Source organism: Macaca fascicularis, chromosome 7, assembly GCF_037993035.2.
Source record: "Macaca fascicularis isolate 582-1 chromosome 7, T2T-MFA8v1.1".
Taxonomy (NCBI): domain Eukaryota; kingdom Metazoa; phylum Chordata; class Mammalia; order Primates; family Cercopithecidae; genus Macaca; species Macaca fascicularis.
This window is the reverse complement of record NC_088381.1, coordinates 11,222,879-11,240,274: the sequence shown is the minus strand read 5'-3', so window position 1 is coordinate 11,240,274 and position 17,396 is coordinate 11,222,879. Positions and strand designations below refer to the sequence as shown.

General features: G+C 42.6%; 1 long non-coding RNA gene across 3 annotated transcripts; it reads left to right on the top strand.

Annotated features, from left to right (window-relative positions):
• The first annotated feature begins 3,733 nt into the window (after positions 1 to 3,733).
• On the top strand, positions 3,734 to 9,198 carry LOC123574409 (uncharacterized). 3 transcript variants are annotated; one of them, XR_012414738.1, is made up of 3 exons: positions 3,734 to 3,952; positions 4,254 to 4,371; positions 9,049 to 9,198. It is a non-coding gene; the product is annotated as an uncharacterized lncRNA (long non-coding RNA). The 3 variants fall into 3 exon arrangements; XR_012414739.1 differs by having other exon boundaries at positions 3,763 to 3,834; XR_006699264.3 differs by lacking the exon at positions 3,734 to 3,952 and having other exon boundaries at positions 4,150 to 4,371.
• The last annotated feature ends 8,198 nt before the right edge of the window (positions 9,199 to 17,396 follow it).

The window sequence follows — 17,396 nt, the reverse complement described above, 5'->3', positions numbered from 1 at the left end:
AGAGCTTGAAGGCAAAGAGTTTGAATCCCCTGATGCCAGGTTATTCTTGGCAATAACCCACCTTGGCCCAGATAGACTCATGAGGCTCTGTCCTCTTTATTTGGGACTGGAACCAGGAGAGAGTTATTCTGTGTAGAGTAATGTAGGCATGGAGATCTCACCTGGGGACACTCAGGGGCACCCCTGCAGATAATGAAGGGGCAGGATGGGATCACTGTGATATTCAAATTATTTTCTTTAAATAACAGAATCTTTAAAAAAAAAAAAAAATCAAACAATGAAGTACCCCAATACATAAAACAAATACCAGTCCTTTGTTCTGATTAAGTATGCATGTGTGCATAAGGGACTTTTGGAGCCTCTGCTTTCCAAATATTCACTGCTATGAGTACTGATCACACATACACATATTCGATGGCCTCTCTAGCTTGCCACCAAGGAATCTCAAGGCTCCTTTAAACATTGATTAAAAATCACGGCAATAAATGGTTTTTAAGGCATAGTCAGCTCCTGTTTTCCATGATACCAATGACCAACTGTAGCTTCCGGTAGATAAGAAGGGATTCTGTGTCTTGAAATTAGAGTGGGAAGCCGAGGCTCAAGAGAGAGAGAGAGAGAGAGGAGAGAAAGAGAGAGAGAAAGCCTGGAGTTGAAGCAGAGAAAAAGTCAAGGGCCAAGGGAAGGGCTGAGTATTAGTGGAGGTGGAGGCCAATCATTAGGAGTAGACAAGGGGGCAGGGGACTGTTAATGAGTTCTCAGTCCTGAAACATATGCCATTAGCCTACCACAGGTTTGACAGTCATCCGTTTGTGGTCTGGATTGATCATTAACCTTCAAAGGACCAAATAGGCTTCCACATCCAGCTTGGCAAGACATTCATCTTGTATGGTTGGTTTCCAGCATAGGGCCAGTCAGGAGTCCTGGGAGGTTGGCAGAGGGCAGAGGCCAGCAGGATGAGCTCAAGTCTCCCTTCAAAGAAGTCCATGTAGAATCCAAAAGCTCTTGGTCTTTCAACCTGTCATTTGCACTGATGAAGCGTGTGAGTGAGAGCATTTTAGAAGCTTTAGTGCTTACTCCCTACTCTGGGATCTGTAAGATATAAGTCTGACATTTGACCAAAGATCTTCTATGACATATCATTGAGTCTTAGAGAAATGGATGGTCTAGATAGAAGCAGAGAAAAACAATAAGTAGAAATTGGGGCTGGGTGCTGTGGCTCAAGTCTGTAATTCCAGCACTTTGGGAGGCCGAGGTGGGGGATCCCCTGAGGTCAGGAGTTCGAGACCAGCCTGGGCAACATAGTGAAACCCTGTCTCTACTAAAAATACAAAAATTAGCCTGGCATGGTGGCAGGTGACTGTAATTCCAGCTTCTTGGGTGGCTGAGGCTGGAGAATTGCTTGAACCCAGGAGGTGGAGGTTGCAGTGAGCCGAGATTGTACCACTGCAACCCAGCCTGGGAGACAAGAGAAAAACTCCATCTCAAAAAAAAAAAAAAAAGAAGAAAGAAAAAAGAAATTGGGTTAGGCAGACATGTTAGAAGGATTAGAAAATTAGAAAATTTGGGGAAAATAATCCCAACCACTTTAAAAACCAAGCCAAGAATATCCACAAAATAGAGATAACCCTTTACCCTTCTAAATGTCATCCTAACATCTCTCTTGGATATTTAAAGCTTTGGCATAAATATATCAAAATACTGTATACTGCAAATAGATACAATTTGTATTTGTAACCTAATAAAACTAGGGGAAAAACATACCCTAAAAATTAATCCAGCAAGCAGACTTTAGAGTTGTTAAATTTTCTGGCAGAATCTCTATTATAACCTGCAAAATGCTCTTCTCCATGACCCAAAATATGCTTCTGTCCCTGGAAGGGACTAATACCTCCAAAGGAGTGTTGTCATGAGTCTGATTTTAAAGAGCAATTGCAAAATTGGGCTTTCTGACCCACAGTATCTAGCTACTGTTTTTCCTTCTTTTTCCTCTCCTCCCTGACATATCTAGAGGGTGCAATCTCAGAATGAATCACTGGGCTGCTCTGTCCCAGTCCAGTGTAAGCAGGAGATCAAACGGTCAAAAGATTACGGGCATGGGGCTGGCCGGCCAGGCCATAATCTCCTATAAGGACACGGAAGTGTTGCTTCACGTCAAAAAATTAGACTTCCAGCCCCTAAAATTCCCTGAGACTGAGTCGATTTCCTTTTCCTAATTTAAAGGCCGGGGTGGTAATTTACTCCAGTTCCCAGTTCTACCGTGGAGTGGACTGGGGAGTGGATTTAGCAGAAAAATTCTGGGGCATGTGGAGTGGCGGGGAGGCTGGAAGGTGGAGTGAGAGGTAAGAAGCGGATTGGATTTGTAAGGAAAGTGGGGTAATTGAAGTGACTTTCTGGATTCTAAACATAGCCTAGGCAAGAAAATTGGATTTCTCAGAATGGCCCACCCAAGACATTCCACCGGCTCCGGCCAGTCTAGTTTTGAAACGCCTAAGGCGTCAACAGGAGCTGCTGCCTGGGTTCAGCTCCTCTCTCCTCATTAGGGAGCAGGGTGGGGTGGAGCGCAGGTCGCGGGCGGCCTGCCTGAGCGCCAGCCCTGCACGCTGCCTCCGCCGGCGCCCAGCATCTGCTCGCGCCGCCTGCCCAGAATAGAACGTCTCATTGTGATGGATTAATCCTTTGGCTCTGGTCCTGCCCGGGTCACCAGCTCAGCCTGCACCCGCCCAGTGCTGGGGGGTGGACAAAGGGCGCTTTAACTCGTTCAGCACATGCCCTCTTCTCTCCTGCAGAAGGGTCCTCTCCAGTTGCGCGGCCCTTGGGTAGAAAACGAGATGGACTTGCAAGGTGGCGCGCCTCCAAAAAGGGGACTGTTTGCTTCCTTTTAAGTGGTTCAGGGACTCCTGGGGGCGGAGAACCAAATTAAGGGAGATCTTTTCCTTTCTCTGATCTCTCTGAATATTTAATTTCCACTTCTTGTTTAACCTCTCTGTATTTTAATTTCCTCATCTGTAAAAGGGGAGTAATGATTTTACTTACCTCATAGGACCATCACTATGATTAAATGAGTTAATGCATATCAAGTGCTTTCGACTTCACCAAAGGACAAATATTGTACCAGTCCACTTATATAAGTATCTGGGGTCGTCAAATTCATAGAGAAATAGAAAGGTGCTTGCAAGGGTCCCAGGGGAAGAAGGAAAGAGGGATTATTGTTAAATGGGCGCAGAGTTTCAATTTGGGAAGATAAAAAGTTTTGGAAATGGATAATGGTGATGGTTGCACCACAAAGTGAATGTACTTAATGCCACTGAACTGCACACTTAAAAATGGTTAAGATGCTAAAAGGTTATGTGTATTTTTTCACAATAAAACAAATATACGCACATACACATACAATGTGCCAGGTGTTAGTATAGGTGCTGTATAAAGGTTGGCTATTGTTTATTATTAGTATTCACTTTAGATACGTATTATTTCCCACTTTATTCTATAAGTATTTGTGTCTATATATTTTCTCCCAAAAAAGCCTCTTGTTCATGCATTAGAGTTTCTGTACCTCACTTAACATAGCAATTTGAACATGGGCAGCTCCAATCCATCCATAAGAAATGAATAAATGAATGAATGAATGAATGAATGAATGAATGAATGAATGAGTGGATGTGTTGGACCAGGAAATACAATATCCCAAAGTAACTTATATAGCCCTTAACCTTCTGACTGATAAAGGAGGCAGTGCCCTCCATCAGTGGATAGTCCTGAAAATAGCCCAGACAAGACACTTGGAAAAGCTCCAACAGAGTGATGCTGATTGCTGGCTCTGTGATTTTCTTCTTGGTGGGTTGGTTCTGAAGCTTAGGAACGATCAAGGTCATCCTAGGAGAGCTGCTCAGGGACCCACCTTAGGGTCATTTTGTATTTGGAGGACTGTTTGCAGACTGAGTCCGAACAGCAGGTACCCCTATGAGTTTGAGCTTACCTCAGGGTGGCCTTGAGGTTCCATTCAATATTCACTGATACCAGGCTCCTAAGGCTGGCCCTTAAGTGACGGAGCTTTGGAGGAAGAAGCAGGGAGTTGTGCATCCTACCACGCATGACAACATTCATCCTTTCAGCAGGGAGCCCTTTCTCCTTTCCTTACTGTCCTGTCTCACCCCATCTGGTGTGAGCAAGCAGGAGAGAGCCAGTCTGTAGTCTTCAGTAAAGGTTACAGACCTAACTGTGCTGAGTTAAGAGACATTACCGAAATGACCTAGGAATCACCTGAAAGAACCGGACAGCTCTGGAAATGAGTGAACGCATCTTGCAAGCAAGGAGAAAACTAGAGGGATCCTTCTGGGACTAGACCGCACCAAATCTCTTGTGTGTCTCACGGTAAGCATTGAGCTATTTTTGTGTGGAATATTTTCACAGACTCATCGGGGCTGTGAGGCTTCATCAGAAAGCAACAGTTCACCTTGTGGGAGATTGAAGTTAATTTTCGGGGACCTTAAACAACCTTTGGCCCTGGCTCAGGAGGCTGGGGAAAGAGAAGGAGTTGAGTGACACTGGGCAGCAGGAATGAAAAGCCACAAGGCAGATGATTAAAATGGTGGCTGAAAAGCGCAGTGAGAAAAGCCGAGCCAAAGGCTTGAAAATTATGAGAGAGCATCTAGTACTGCTGGAGAAGGTCAGGGGGACAGAACACATGTTTAGGCTCCGGTCCCAATGCTCCCATTGACCCGAATAGTCTCTGCCCCAGACTGACCTCCCACTGCGCACACTTTGGTCTCATAAAGTGGGTTTGGTTTCAATGCCCAGCCAGCTAGAGATTACAGATGAGTCACTGTGTCCCAAGGGTTATATACCCTTTGTGCCACCTTGGGAAGGCACTTTCTGCTGAGTAGGCCCAAATGTAGCAGGTGACAAGTCACCTTGTCAGCCAAAGTCTCCCCTTTGAAGACACCCCATGGGGTCTCTGCAGGGACAAGAGCAGTGCAGTATGTAAGAGCTTGGAGCGTGACCCTTATCTGAGCTGCTGTGACTTTAGCTCCTGTGGCTAGGATTAGATGCAAAGATGCTGCCCTCACAGGGGTCCTGAACCCATTTGGGCTCTCAAGATTATCTTTATACATACAAATACCACACACACACACATCCCCTACACAGCACCTGGGACCAGCTTACAAAGCCAGGTCTGGGACCTGATGGGGCTTTGTTCCAGAGGAGGATGGAATTGCCTGCTGGAAATAGCAAGCTGCTGCTTTCAGCACAGGGGCTGAGGTACGCAATCCATGTACACTTTGTGTGCAGACAGAAACCTGAAAGAAAAACTAACTCAAATAAAGGTATTTGACAATTAAGCTAAAGCAAGGAGAGGCAGACTGGCTCACTGCTCAGAGAATCAAGAAGCAGTCATTTCTAAGTCCAGCTCTGCTGTCGGTGACCTTGAACAAATCATTTAACCTGTCTCTCCTTTTCTCTAAGGTTAAATCAAGAACTATAATTCTGACCAGCTAACCAGCCACACAAAGTTTAATTGGCTGAAAGGAGAGAGAGAGAGAGAGAGAAAGAGAGAGAGAGAGAAAGTTAATAAAACTGTTTGCCTATATTCAAAGTACAAAATGTTAAGTAAGGAAAGCAATAAAGCCTTCTTAGTGACATTCTATACCTTCAGGCGAAGTGCTCTCACTAATTCAAGCTGAGATACACCCACCCTCAACACTGAACACCCCACAGTGCTGCTTGTCACAGTGAAAATGGTGTAAGGAAATAGAGCAACACAACCTCACATACCCCAGCTCCAGGTAATCAGGCAAGCCTTTAGGATGGACACTCTGTGGGGTAAGAGTCCAGGATTATCATTCATAAATATCTGTGATTCAGGCTTCTTATTTTGCTCAGGTTTCTTAGAGATTTTTCTCTCCTCATACTCCCGCAACTATAGTATCTGCATAAAAATAAAAATTTCACCATTATATTAATTGACATTTAATTTATCTAAGGACTAACCATTTTGGAATTTGGATCTGAAAATATTCAATTATTCTGCACTTGACAGAAGCAGAAATAATGGCTTCTCCTGAGCCTCATATTCTACTCAAGGGGACTGTGCATTACAAACCAGCTTTAATTCATTCCAAAACATTTATATGTATGAATCTGTTCTTAATGGCTTACGTATTTGGATCTTTGTGGGGATAGGGTGTGAGAGAGAGGATAAAAGATTTGCATAAGATCTATAAATTCTATCAAGGAGTAGGGTAACGGGTGTCATTTATGTAAAATTTTTGTCTATGTCTGCTAGCCAATTTGTTTATAGAATGAAACCTAGCCTTTTTGTTCAGTGCTCTGCAGAGAGATTAATCTAGCATGGTTTTGGTTGACTTTGGGTCCGTGCTCTAAAACGTCAGTTCGATGCTTTGTAAAGAAATGGGTTCATTTCTCTCTAGCCATTGTAGTTATTCCCATTGATGTAAATATCCTGCATGTCTGTGTTATTTTCTCCAGGATTTTAATATAAACGTCTAACAAGGTGACCACTTGAAATAATAAGCTCTTGACATTTACCTCCCCCTCTTGAACAGAACCTAATTATTCCCTGACACCAACTTTCCTTGTCAGGAGAGCCCACAGAGCCTAAAAGCAAGGACATTTGAGCCGTTACAGATTAGCAGAGCTGAGGAATTTGTACGTGTATCTTTAAAATAGCTGAGGTGTCAAACAGGGCTCAATTTTCACGCAGGACATTTATGGCGAAGAGTCTGGTAAGTTACTCACATTGCTTAGAGTATTTATTTATAGTAAATTAACTATTGCAAAACTTGGTCCCAATTTATTTCAGAGGCTATAGGGAAGTCAACCTCACCTCAGAGGGAGCAGTTGCACAAGCATGCAAGTGTTACACACACGTGACATAGACGTCATCTAAACACCTTCTTCAAGTTTACGTTGCCTTCTAATAATCACTTAGAGAAATTCAGAAGAGTTGTCAGAATCAAACATCTAAAGACTTCATGTAGAAATAAGGCTGTGAGCTTACAAAGGGATTTATTTTTAGCCACTTTTGCCCATTCGTGCCTAGCTTAGCATGAGGCTGTCCTAGATGGAGCCGGGGAGGGTGTTTCTTTCAGCCTTCCTCATCTCCTTTCTTCGTCTCCTTGTCTCTCATTACTCACTTTTCCTCCCAGGTCATGCTATCCACGGCCCCATTCCAAATACCTAGAGCTCCCTTATGGAACTAGGGCCGAAAGCAAGCTGGAGAAGTCATGGCCAGTAAGATCTTAGGGGTCAGTTGGTAGGGGGTGCCCTTTGAAAGGTTATGTATGTTACAAGAGAAGCCTCAAAAGGTGGAACTTAGAGGAACTCTGTTTCTAAGGCTGGAATTGCAGGTGTCTTGGCAGGACGGGGATGGAGGAAGAGAGATATGATTGTTTTGGAAGGAGGGGCATCTTCTTTCCAGCGCCCTCAAAAATACACACTATGTGTCATCTTCTGCTCTTCTCCCTTAGAAAGTCACTGCTTGGCCATTCAAATGAAAGGCAATTTGGGTGTTTTTAAAAACTAGGTTTCTTTTTATATTGCTCGATTCTTTCTCAGAAGTTGTTCCTAGACTTGAAAACATGTTTATCAGTAAACATTAGACATACTTTTAGCAACAAGCAGTCTGGTAAACCTTTCCAGGGTTTCTGGCAGATCTGCTCAGTGCAGCCCATTTCTGCTGTTTTTTGTTTGTTTGTTTTAACTCTTTCTTAAAACAATTGTCCTCCAGGAAACCTACCTGGTCCTGCTGATCACATTACTGCATCTCCTGGGCAATCTGGATCAAATAGTTAAACACTCCGTGTTAAAGGGAAAATGCATGCAAGCACACTCAGCACAATGGTCTGCACGTGAGAACTTCCAACATGCTGGGGACCGTGAGGTTTCTGCCTGAGGAACAGCAGGGTCCTGTTTTGAAAGACGAGGGACAGCATGGTCATCAGGGAGGGCTGAAGGGCAGAAAACACCATGTACTTTCCAGTGTCTGTCCAAGCAGTCCTGGCAGCTGGACAGGGCAGAGATGGCTGGAGGCAGCGAGGGCACGTCTGTGCACCAGCTCTGAACCTCTTGAGCCATAGAAACAGATCAGTTGCGAGGAAACGTGTCAGTTTGTACACACGTGACTTCCATCACCCATTTACAAAAGACAGTTCTCAGAAATGATTGTTATGCACATTTTACTTTTCAAGCTAGACCTGGTTTTTATACTCAGTCAATCCAGGGAGACAGTAGCAAGGTGCTGAACAACAGGTTTTAAGATATGAATTAATTCATGTTGCTGATCATGTTTTGATCTGGAAAACATTGACCAGCACTGTTGGTCTGAAAAAAATGGACAGGTCTCAGGTTCTCACTGGAGGTATTTCGCTGGATGCAGGCTTTGCCACCTTCCCTGTAGTTTAACTCAAACTCTTTTTACCCCTGGGTTCTTTGAGTGAATTCAAGCCATTTCTATGAAGTATTTTGTATGGATTAATCTATCAAGATAACTCTGTCTGGTTAACCTGTTTGTCCTTCAACTTTCCTTTCCACATAATTGTTATTTCTCTAACACCACTTAGATGGCAGAACTTGGAGAGCATTGTTTGTTGTTACTGTGTGTTGGTTGAAAATCATTTTTTAAGAGGTCCCATATAATGCAACTCGTGGAACCTAAATTCTGGTTTGGCCTCTGTCCTTCTATGTGATTTGAGCAAACCTCTTTCACATTTTTCTTTCCCAGTTCCTCTGTGTCTGAGATGAGCGTGTAATTTGTCTTCCTCTCTCAGGAATGCTATAAGGTAAGGAGAGAAGGAAGTGAAGAAGTGCTGAGGCTGTGACACTAAGATCCTCCAAGAAGGTGACACTGGTTGCCAAAGTCACTTTGATGAGGAGACATGGATCCTGGATTTAATCCCATCAATATAGACTTTTCTAAGGCTAGAGGGATCAAGCAGCCTGGACTTGGATGTGACATATAAGTATTCTTGTATTGCACAAGTTATACTGCCAGTAGATTCCTGATTTTTTTTTTTTTTTTTTCCATCACAGGATCTCTAATGCCTGGCAGAGAGGAGGTGTTCAACAAACACTTGTGGAATAATTGGCCAACTGACAGATTGACAATACCCTTTTCTGGACTTCAAGTGCAGCACCCTATATGCAGTAGACACTTAATAAAGTTTACTTGATGATGTGCTATTTAACCATCTTTGTACAGTATTTGGAGCCTGCTGTCAACTGATTTAGCATTGCATTGTCCCTAAGATAAATAAGGGGTGGTGTTCAGGGCTGCCCACAACAGTACCCTATTAAAAGAGGGTATAGATATCTGCAAAGTGCAGTGATAGGGAGTGGCATTCTGTGACTTTACGTGGAAAACCCAAGAGATTCCAGAAGTTGCTAGACAGTCCTTGTTGACTCTAAAGAATGAATGGATCTATTCTTTCAATGTATCATTGGGCAAATAAGCCTAACACAGCCATATCTAGTTATACCAAGTCAAGACACTCACTGAGGTCCTAATCTTCAGCGTTTACTCAGAAAACTCAGAACCACGTTTCCACATGCTTCTAAGTCTTTCTCCGGTTGCACAGTGAGGGTGTATAGCTTATTTACAGTACAGCTCTAGGTTTCTACAGCACCAAGGGGCAGAGGCTGCAGGTCCACATACCACACATGTGCTTTACCTGAGATGTTCCGTGCCTTTGGTCCTCTCTCATCTGCAAGTTTTTATGTATATTTGACCAACATTTATCAAGGAAGTCCTTATACGTAAACTGCCTCATGCCTGCATCTGATTGCAAGTATGGTCTCCTCTTTTCATTAGACAAAATGCATTGTATGGAAATTAGCATTAAAGGGGTGATTATTCTGGTTGCTACCAAATTCACCAGCCTCTGGTTAAGGTAATGATAACGATCGTAGAAGTAGAGACTGGGGTAGACAGAAAAGACTCCAAGTTTAAGGACATTATCAGGAAATGAGGGGGGGAAAGTAACATGAATATTGTGACAAAAGGCAAGGAGAAATTCAGACTAGATTCCCCTAAAGTGATGCGCATCTGAATGTGATGATTTCTGCAAAGCTTAACAATTTTAGTTTTAACCACCAGCTTATTGGAATAAATATTTTATAAGCCTCTTAAGGAGGCTACAGAAAGCCTGTGCCTCTTTCCAGCAAGGTGAGCACTGCTTGCCTGCATCTCTGTGTTGGGATGGGTGAAAAGTCTAGCTTGTAAATGCTTCATAGGAACAATTATTATCAAACTACTGAAATAAAAGTGGATTTTCCAAAAGCACCCCAGCCCCCTCTGCTCCATCTGCTGCATGTGCTCAGGGCATTGCATGGTTCAGCATTTAGAATACTTCAATCATCTGAGGGGAAAGTGACCTTCCCCCAGCTTGGAAAACCTTGTGCTGTGACCTCATGAGGACATTCCACGGAGACCTGAGAGCTAGGAACCCTTTCTCCTCTGGGCTCTGATGTGCTCATGACATTTGTGAACCAGTTTGGCTCTTCCACTCCTGTGCGTGCCTTCACAGATAATGGCCCATCAACAATGGAATTATAGCCATTGTTTATATGTGCCTGTATAATGAAGAGGGTAATTCTATAAACTACATCTGAAAGTCAGTCTCATGACTGTTAGGAAATATTGTATATTGAAATTGCAATTCTCTTTTCTCTCCTTTGGGCTCATAAGTAAGTGCTCTGGAGTGAAACAAGTCCTTTTCCTGGTGTATAGTAGCCTCCCCTCCTTTTTTCCATTCCTTCAGGCATCACTGAGCTTCTGTCAACTTAGTCCTAGATGCTAAGAGGAGCTTCCACATCTGCCTCCCACCCCTAGTCACTGTCCTCTCAAAAGGCAGCCTGAACACCTCCTATGGTAACCTCCCCAGTGCACTGCTTTGATCACATTCTCTCCTATTAGAGAACCTTCAATGATCCCACTGACTACTAACTCACACCCAGTTTCCAGAGCCTGGCACTTAAGAGTCTTTCCAATAAATTTCCAGCTTCCTTTTCTAGGCTCATGTCAGCTTACAGCCCACTTTTACTCCACACTGTCATCAGAGGTACTTAGAATTTTCAAGTAAAAAGTGTACTCTCCCTGCCACACACCTAATTCCTCATCTCCTTTTCCACCTTCTAAAGTCCTCTGAAGTCACAGCTGAGCTCATGTACCCCTTCTCCACAAAACCTTCCTGGTTGTCCCAGCAGTACGAAAGTGCTCCATCATCCAAAATCTTTATTTTTTGAGATTTGTTTGTTTGTTTATCTCTCTCTGTCACCCAGCCTGGAGTACAGTGGTGTGCTCACGGCTTACTGCAGCCTCGATCTCTTGGGCTCAAGTGGTTCTCCTGCCTCAGCCTCCCATGAGCTAGGACTCCAGCCTCCCATGTAGCTAGGACTCCAGGCGCTCACCACCATGACCAGCTAATTTTGTATTTTTTGTAGAGATGGGGTTTTGCCATGTTGCCCAGGCTGGTCTTGAACTCCTGGGCTCAAGTGATTCACCCACTTTGGCTTCTCAAAGTATTGGAGTTACAGGTGTGAGTTGCTATGCCTAGCTAATATTTGAGTTTTAAAACATAACTTTCAAAAATTATATATTTATTCTGAAAAATAAAAATTATTCCTACTCCCATTCCCCAAAGACAACCTCATCTCAGTAGAACATGTTGTTAGGCCTACTTCCAGACTTTTTTTCATACATCTGCACAAACAGTTCACACGTTCCAGATCACCTAATTGTCCATGGTTGGTATCATTTTGAATAGTGGATATTATATAAGTGAATGCAGCCTGTACTGGACTGTAGTCTCCCCATGGGCCACAGTTCTTTTACACTGAGTACAATTCTTAGCACCGAGTACAGAGTGATACCGAGTCTAGTTTGTTGCAAAACAGAATGAGTGAATACACTTCCCTGAACACCAGGGAACAAACTGTCAATCAACTAATCCAATGGCAATTAAGTGGCTGTCACACACACACACACAGTGTATTTGGTGAACTACTTTTATAGTTAATTGTAATGAGCCGTTGAGATTTTGGCCCTATAAGGTCAGGAGGAGCCAATAAGCTAAGTCAAGCAATAATCTGAGTTGACTTCTAGGTACTTATTAGATATACAGATTTTCACTTAGTTTCCTAACAGAAGTAGGGATGGTGTAGGTGACGTAGAGTCCTGGGTAGGAGTATGCTTTGAAAATTCCTATTGCTAGTTTAGCTTAGTGTCCCAGATAAGAATGCAAAGCTCCCATCTCTAAACCCTCCACAGCTCCCAGGGCAAAATATGGTTTTAGTTGAGAAACAAAGAGTTTGGATATCTCAATGCCCACATGTTTAAAGTACCTGCCTGGCTGCGGGTGCTCTCTTCTTGTACCCTCAGAAGCTGGTCTCTACCCCTAAATAAAATGCAAATACCTTGTTTTTCAACAGAAGCTAATGTGATTTCTGGGCAGTTATTCAGAAAACATCTTCACGGGAATGGAATGGCTACTGAAGAGCTGAGCTGCCCAGTTCGGTTTTTCAGGTGGCTCAAGTGATGAGAGCTGGACTGTCTGGAGGGAGCCAGCAGCCCGGGTGCAAGGCTGTTAGGTGAGGTGCTGCCCTGGCATTGGGTTGGATGAGTGAGTCATTGCTGTCATTTCCCTTGTTAGGAGTCACAGAAAAAGAAAAGTAATGTAGCTCCCAGAGCCACTCTAAGCATTTCTTAGGAAGAGGAAGATGACTCTAGAATGGAGCTGGGTGAAGTCTGGCAGCGCACATTGAAAAGGAAGGCCTGAGACTCATGAACTATAAAGATGCCAATAGTTGGTGTTTTTGTTCTTGTTATTACGCTTGCTTGCTTGTTTTGAAAATATAACTTTATTCCCTAACTGCTTCAAAGTAAAGTGTAGAAAAAAGAGCAATTCTGATTTACAGTGTGTGCTTACAGAGAGGAAAAGGGAGAATGCATTTATCACAAATGAAAGGTTATTGTTGCCTATTGGCCTGGGATGGCTTATGTTTCTTTTAATCAATTTTTGCTTTACTGCCCCCCCCCTTTTTTTTTTTTTCAGTGACGAGGTCTCTAGTGCAGTGGCTATGCCCAGGTGCTATCATCACACACTACCACCTGAACTTACTCAAAAGTGAACTTATGACAAAAATCAGAAAAAGAGACTGCTTATGTTTGATAAGCATATCAGGCACAGTGGGGAAATTATGCAGAGGTCTAGACACGTAGCAAGAAATGCTTAAAGTTTAAGGCCTAGTTCATTGTAGCTCTTCTTTATTGTAGATCACAGTTTCATATCATTATTGTAGGAGTAACTTGTTCTCATAGTTAACATGGAATAGCTCTTCAGTTTCGTAAATTTGTGGCCTCTAAAGCTACTGAGATTAATTGAATAGGGAATTAGGATATTTTCTTTCTCTTCTTGGCTTAATCTTTCTCCTTCTCCATTGGATTCCCAAGGCAGAGATGCCAAAATAACCCAGATTATCATTATCTGGGTTATTTGGGTATTATCTAGGTAGAAGAGGCTCCTTTAAGATGCTACATAAGCTGATGTCAAGGTGGACAAACTCCATGTCAAGTTGTGGGCATCCTCCTTCTTCTGAGGAAGCACTGAAGAGACAAATATTTTGTGACTAGGTGAATAAATAAATCCAATTCTGATTCTACTGAATTCATTTACAATTTGGACTATCTCCATGTACAGATAGGCCCTTTGTTAATACCTAGTGGGGACCATATTGTGTTATACATCTTCATCTGTAAAATAGGAATATAAAGATGGATTTATCTAAGATAAATGAATTTTTTGTGGGTCTTGGGAAATCTGTCTCATTGTTTTAGCCGTATCTTGTAGCAATGTTATTATTTAACAACAACAAAAAATCCCTGGAAGTGTTAAGAAAAGCTCCAAATAACCAAATGGAAAACATCCTTTTTTTTCTTTAGGGAGACACACTCTGGTAATGGTGATTTTTTGGACAAATTAAAGTAGATTTAAATGCATTTCAGGTACAGGGACTAGGCTGTTGTTCTGGTTGAAGCGATTCTACAAAGGCTTGATATACGCTGTGGGAAATCACAGCTGATGCATTTGCCCAGGTGAGTCAGTGCCTGTCAAGAAATGTTATGTCTTTCTTTAGGAAAGGAAGGTGAGAAGATGTCTCCAGGATGAGAGTTTTCTTCTCAGAGCCATTATAGGCAGGATACTACGTTTCATGGAAACTAGTTCACAAAATGAAGTGTTCTGTTCTCATTCATCAGTCTCCTAATATTTGCTAAGTGGCTGTTTTTGGTAAGAAACTATTTAGGGCCAGGCACAGTGCTTGTAATCCTAACAGTTTGAGAAGCCAAGGCAGGAAGATTGTTTTTAGCTCAGGAGCAGCACAGTGAGATCGCGTCTGTACTAAAAGCAAAAAATTAAAAATTAAAAAATTTAAAAAAATTAACTGCGCACGGTGGCACAGCTATTTGGGAGGCTGAGGTGGGATAATCATTTGAGCCCAGGAGATCAAGGCTGCAATGAACCATGATCCTGCTACTGCAGCCTGGGTAACAGGGCGAGATGCTGTCAAAAAAAAAAAAAAAAAGAAAGAAGGAAAGAGAAAGAAAGACGAAAGAGAGAGAGAGAGAGAAAGAAAAAGAAAAGAAAGAAAAGAAAAGAAAGAAAAGAAAGAGAAAAGAAACTCTACCTGGTGTTATTATCTGTGTATCTGTGTCTTGGTTGAAAACCATGTCCATGGGTTCCATATAAAGTAGCTCATGAAGCCTGGAATTCTAGTTTGGCCTCTGTTCTTCCATGTGACTTGAAAAAAAACCTCTTCTACTTTCTCTTAGTTCTCCCCTATCTGAGATGAGTTGCTGTTTGTCTCTTTCTCTCAAGCATGTTGTCAGGTAGGGAGAGAAGGAAGTAGGGAATGATGAGTCTATAGCATTCAGTTCCTCCAAGAAGATGACATAGGTTGCAGGCAAAAAGTCACTTTGAGTGGGAGACATGGGCCATGACTTGAATCCCATCTATACAGCCTCTTCTAAGGCAGGAGGGGCCAAGCGGCTTGGACTTGGATGTGGTGTGAAAGGGTCTTGCATTACTCAAGCTGTGCTGCATTTGCCACATGTCATTTTCTTCATCACAGGATCCCTAGTGCTTGGCAGATGTTAAAAAAATACTTTTTGAATAGTTGACTGACCAAATGAATGAAAATATCCTTTTCTGGATTTCAAGTATAGTGCCCTTTATGTGATGGACGCTGAATACATGCTTGATGACATGCTGTTCTATTTCAACCTACCTGACATACAGAATTCAGAGCCTGTTAACGGCATTGACATTGCATTGTCCTTAAGATGAATGAGGGAGAGTGCTCAGAGCTGCACACACCAGCACCCCATTAGCAATGGGGGTACATATATCTGTGCAGTGCAGTGACAGGAAGTGGCATTCCGTGGCTTCGCTTGGGAATGGTGAAAGGCACGGTTATTGGTCGTTCTTCTACTTTCCTCTTGGTTTGAGGCTTGGTATTTGCAATGAAGAGCCCTGTTGAAAAGCCGTAACTAGGAGAAAGGCAAACTTAATCAGTCCTGTTGAAATCTGCTAGGATTCTGCATCATAATGACCATGTTCACATGATGACAAAGAAGTCCCCTTAGATAGGAGCTAATGACTCTGAGCAAATGAGTTAATTACTGAGGAAGCAGCACAGTTGGAGGAGAGATGGGAAATTCTGACGCCTAGTGGTCATTACGAAGGGCCAGCTACTAACCACATAGGATTCTAAGGAAACTATCTCAAGAGCATTCTTGAATCTTACATCTAGAAGGGACTTGCAGAGAAATATTTCCAGGTTAAAAAAAATTTTTTTGTTTTAAGGCACCAGATATGAGATCCTGTCTGCACCCTGTCTGTGGTCTACAGGGTGGGGTTGGTTGAATTTGTGGTGCCAGAAAAATATAAATCCATTAAAGAAAAATCAAGAGCTTATAGCATCATATTGGTAGGATAGCATCATGTCAAGTTGCAGACACCATCCTCCAATTCAAAGGAGGACTGAAGAGAGATAGCCCTGGGTTCAAGAATTAATCATACATCTTCCTTCCATGGCTGGGTGCAGCGGCTCATGCCTGTAATCCCAGCACTTTGGGAGGCCGAGGTGGGAGGATCACCTGAGGTCAGAAGTTAGAGACCAGCCTTGGCTAACATGGTGAAACCCTGTGTCTACTAAAAATACAAAAGTTATCCAGGCATGGTGGCATATGCTTGTAATCCCAGCTGCTGGGGAGGCTGAGGCAGGAGAATCACCTGAACCTGCAGGGCAGAGGTTGCAGTGAGCCAAGATCATGCCACTGTACTCCAGCCTGGGTGACAGAGTGAGACTCCATCTTAAAAAAAATTTTAAAAAAGAATTATACACCTTTCTTCCTCAATTGTCTACACAAATGGTAGATTTGGATTAAGTGATTTCAGTGGGTCTCTCTAGTTCCAAAACATTAAGATTTTTAACAGATGGATCTGTAAGCTCCTTGGTGAGTAACTGAATTACCTTCAGCAAGACATTGAATCTCTCCATGCCTTGCTCCGTGCAAAAGTGAAAAGTAACTTGATTCTCTTAAAACCTTTCTGAGGCTGGGTGCCATGCCTCACACCTGTAATCCCAACACTTTGGGAGGCTGAGGCGGGACAATTGCCTGAAGCCCAGAGTTCAAGACCAGCCTGTGCAACCTGAGTCTACAAAAAATTCACTGAGCGTGGTGGGCACACCTGTAGTCCCAGCTACTCAGGAGGTTGAGGCAGGAGGATTGCTTGAACCCAGGAGGTTGAGGCTGCAGTGAGCCATGATTGCACCACTGCACTCCAGCCTGGGTGACAGAGTGAGATTCTAATTCAAAAAGAAAAAAAAAGTTTCTGGAAGTTAATTTAGTTATAGTCAACAAAGCAGTTTGCAAGTGCAAAAACTCTTTGCTCCAGAGTCTAGGAATACCTCCTAAGAAAATAACTAAACATCAGGTCCAAGATTTATAGCTAAATTGTTCATTTTAAAAATATTTGAAGACAATCTAAATGTCCGTCAATAGGGAATTGGTTAAATAAAGTGCCTCTATACAATGGAATACTATGGAAGACAGGTTTTTAAAAATGTTAAAGTATGTCTATATGTTCTAACGTATTTTAACATGTTGAGAATACCTTGAATAAAAAGGATACAAAGATAAGATTTTGGGGGCAATATGTGTTTATATGTATATTGATATGTTTGAAAATCTCAACACTGAATGGTGGGATTGTTTGTGTGATCTCTTACTCTTTATGCCTTTACATATTGGTCTGACTTATTTTTGACAACAAGCACATATAACCTTACAATAAAAAGGATCACCAGTAAAGCTTCTTAAA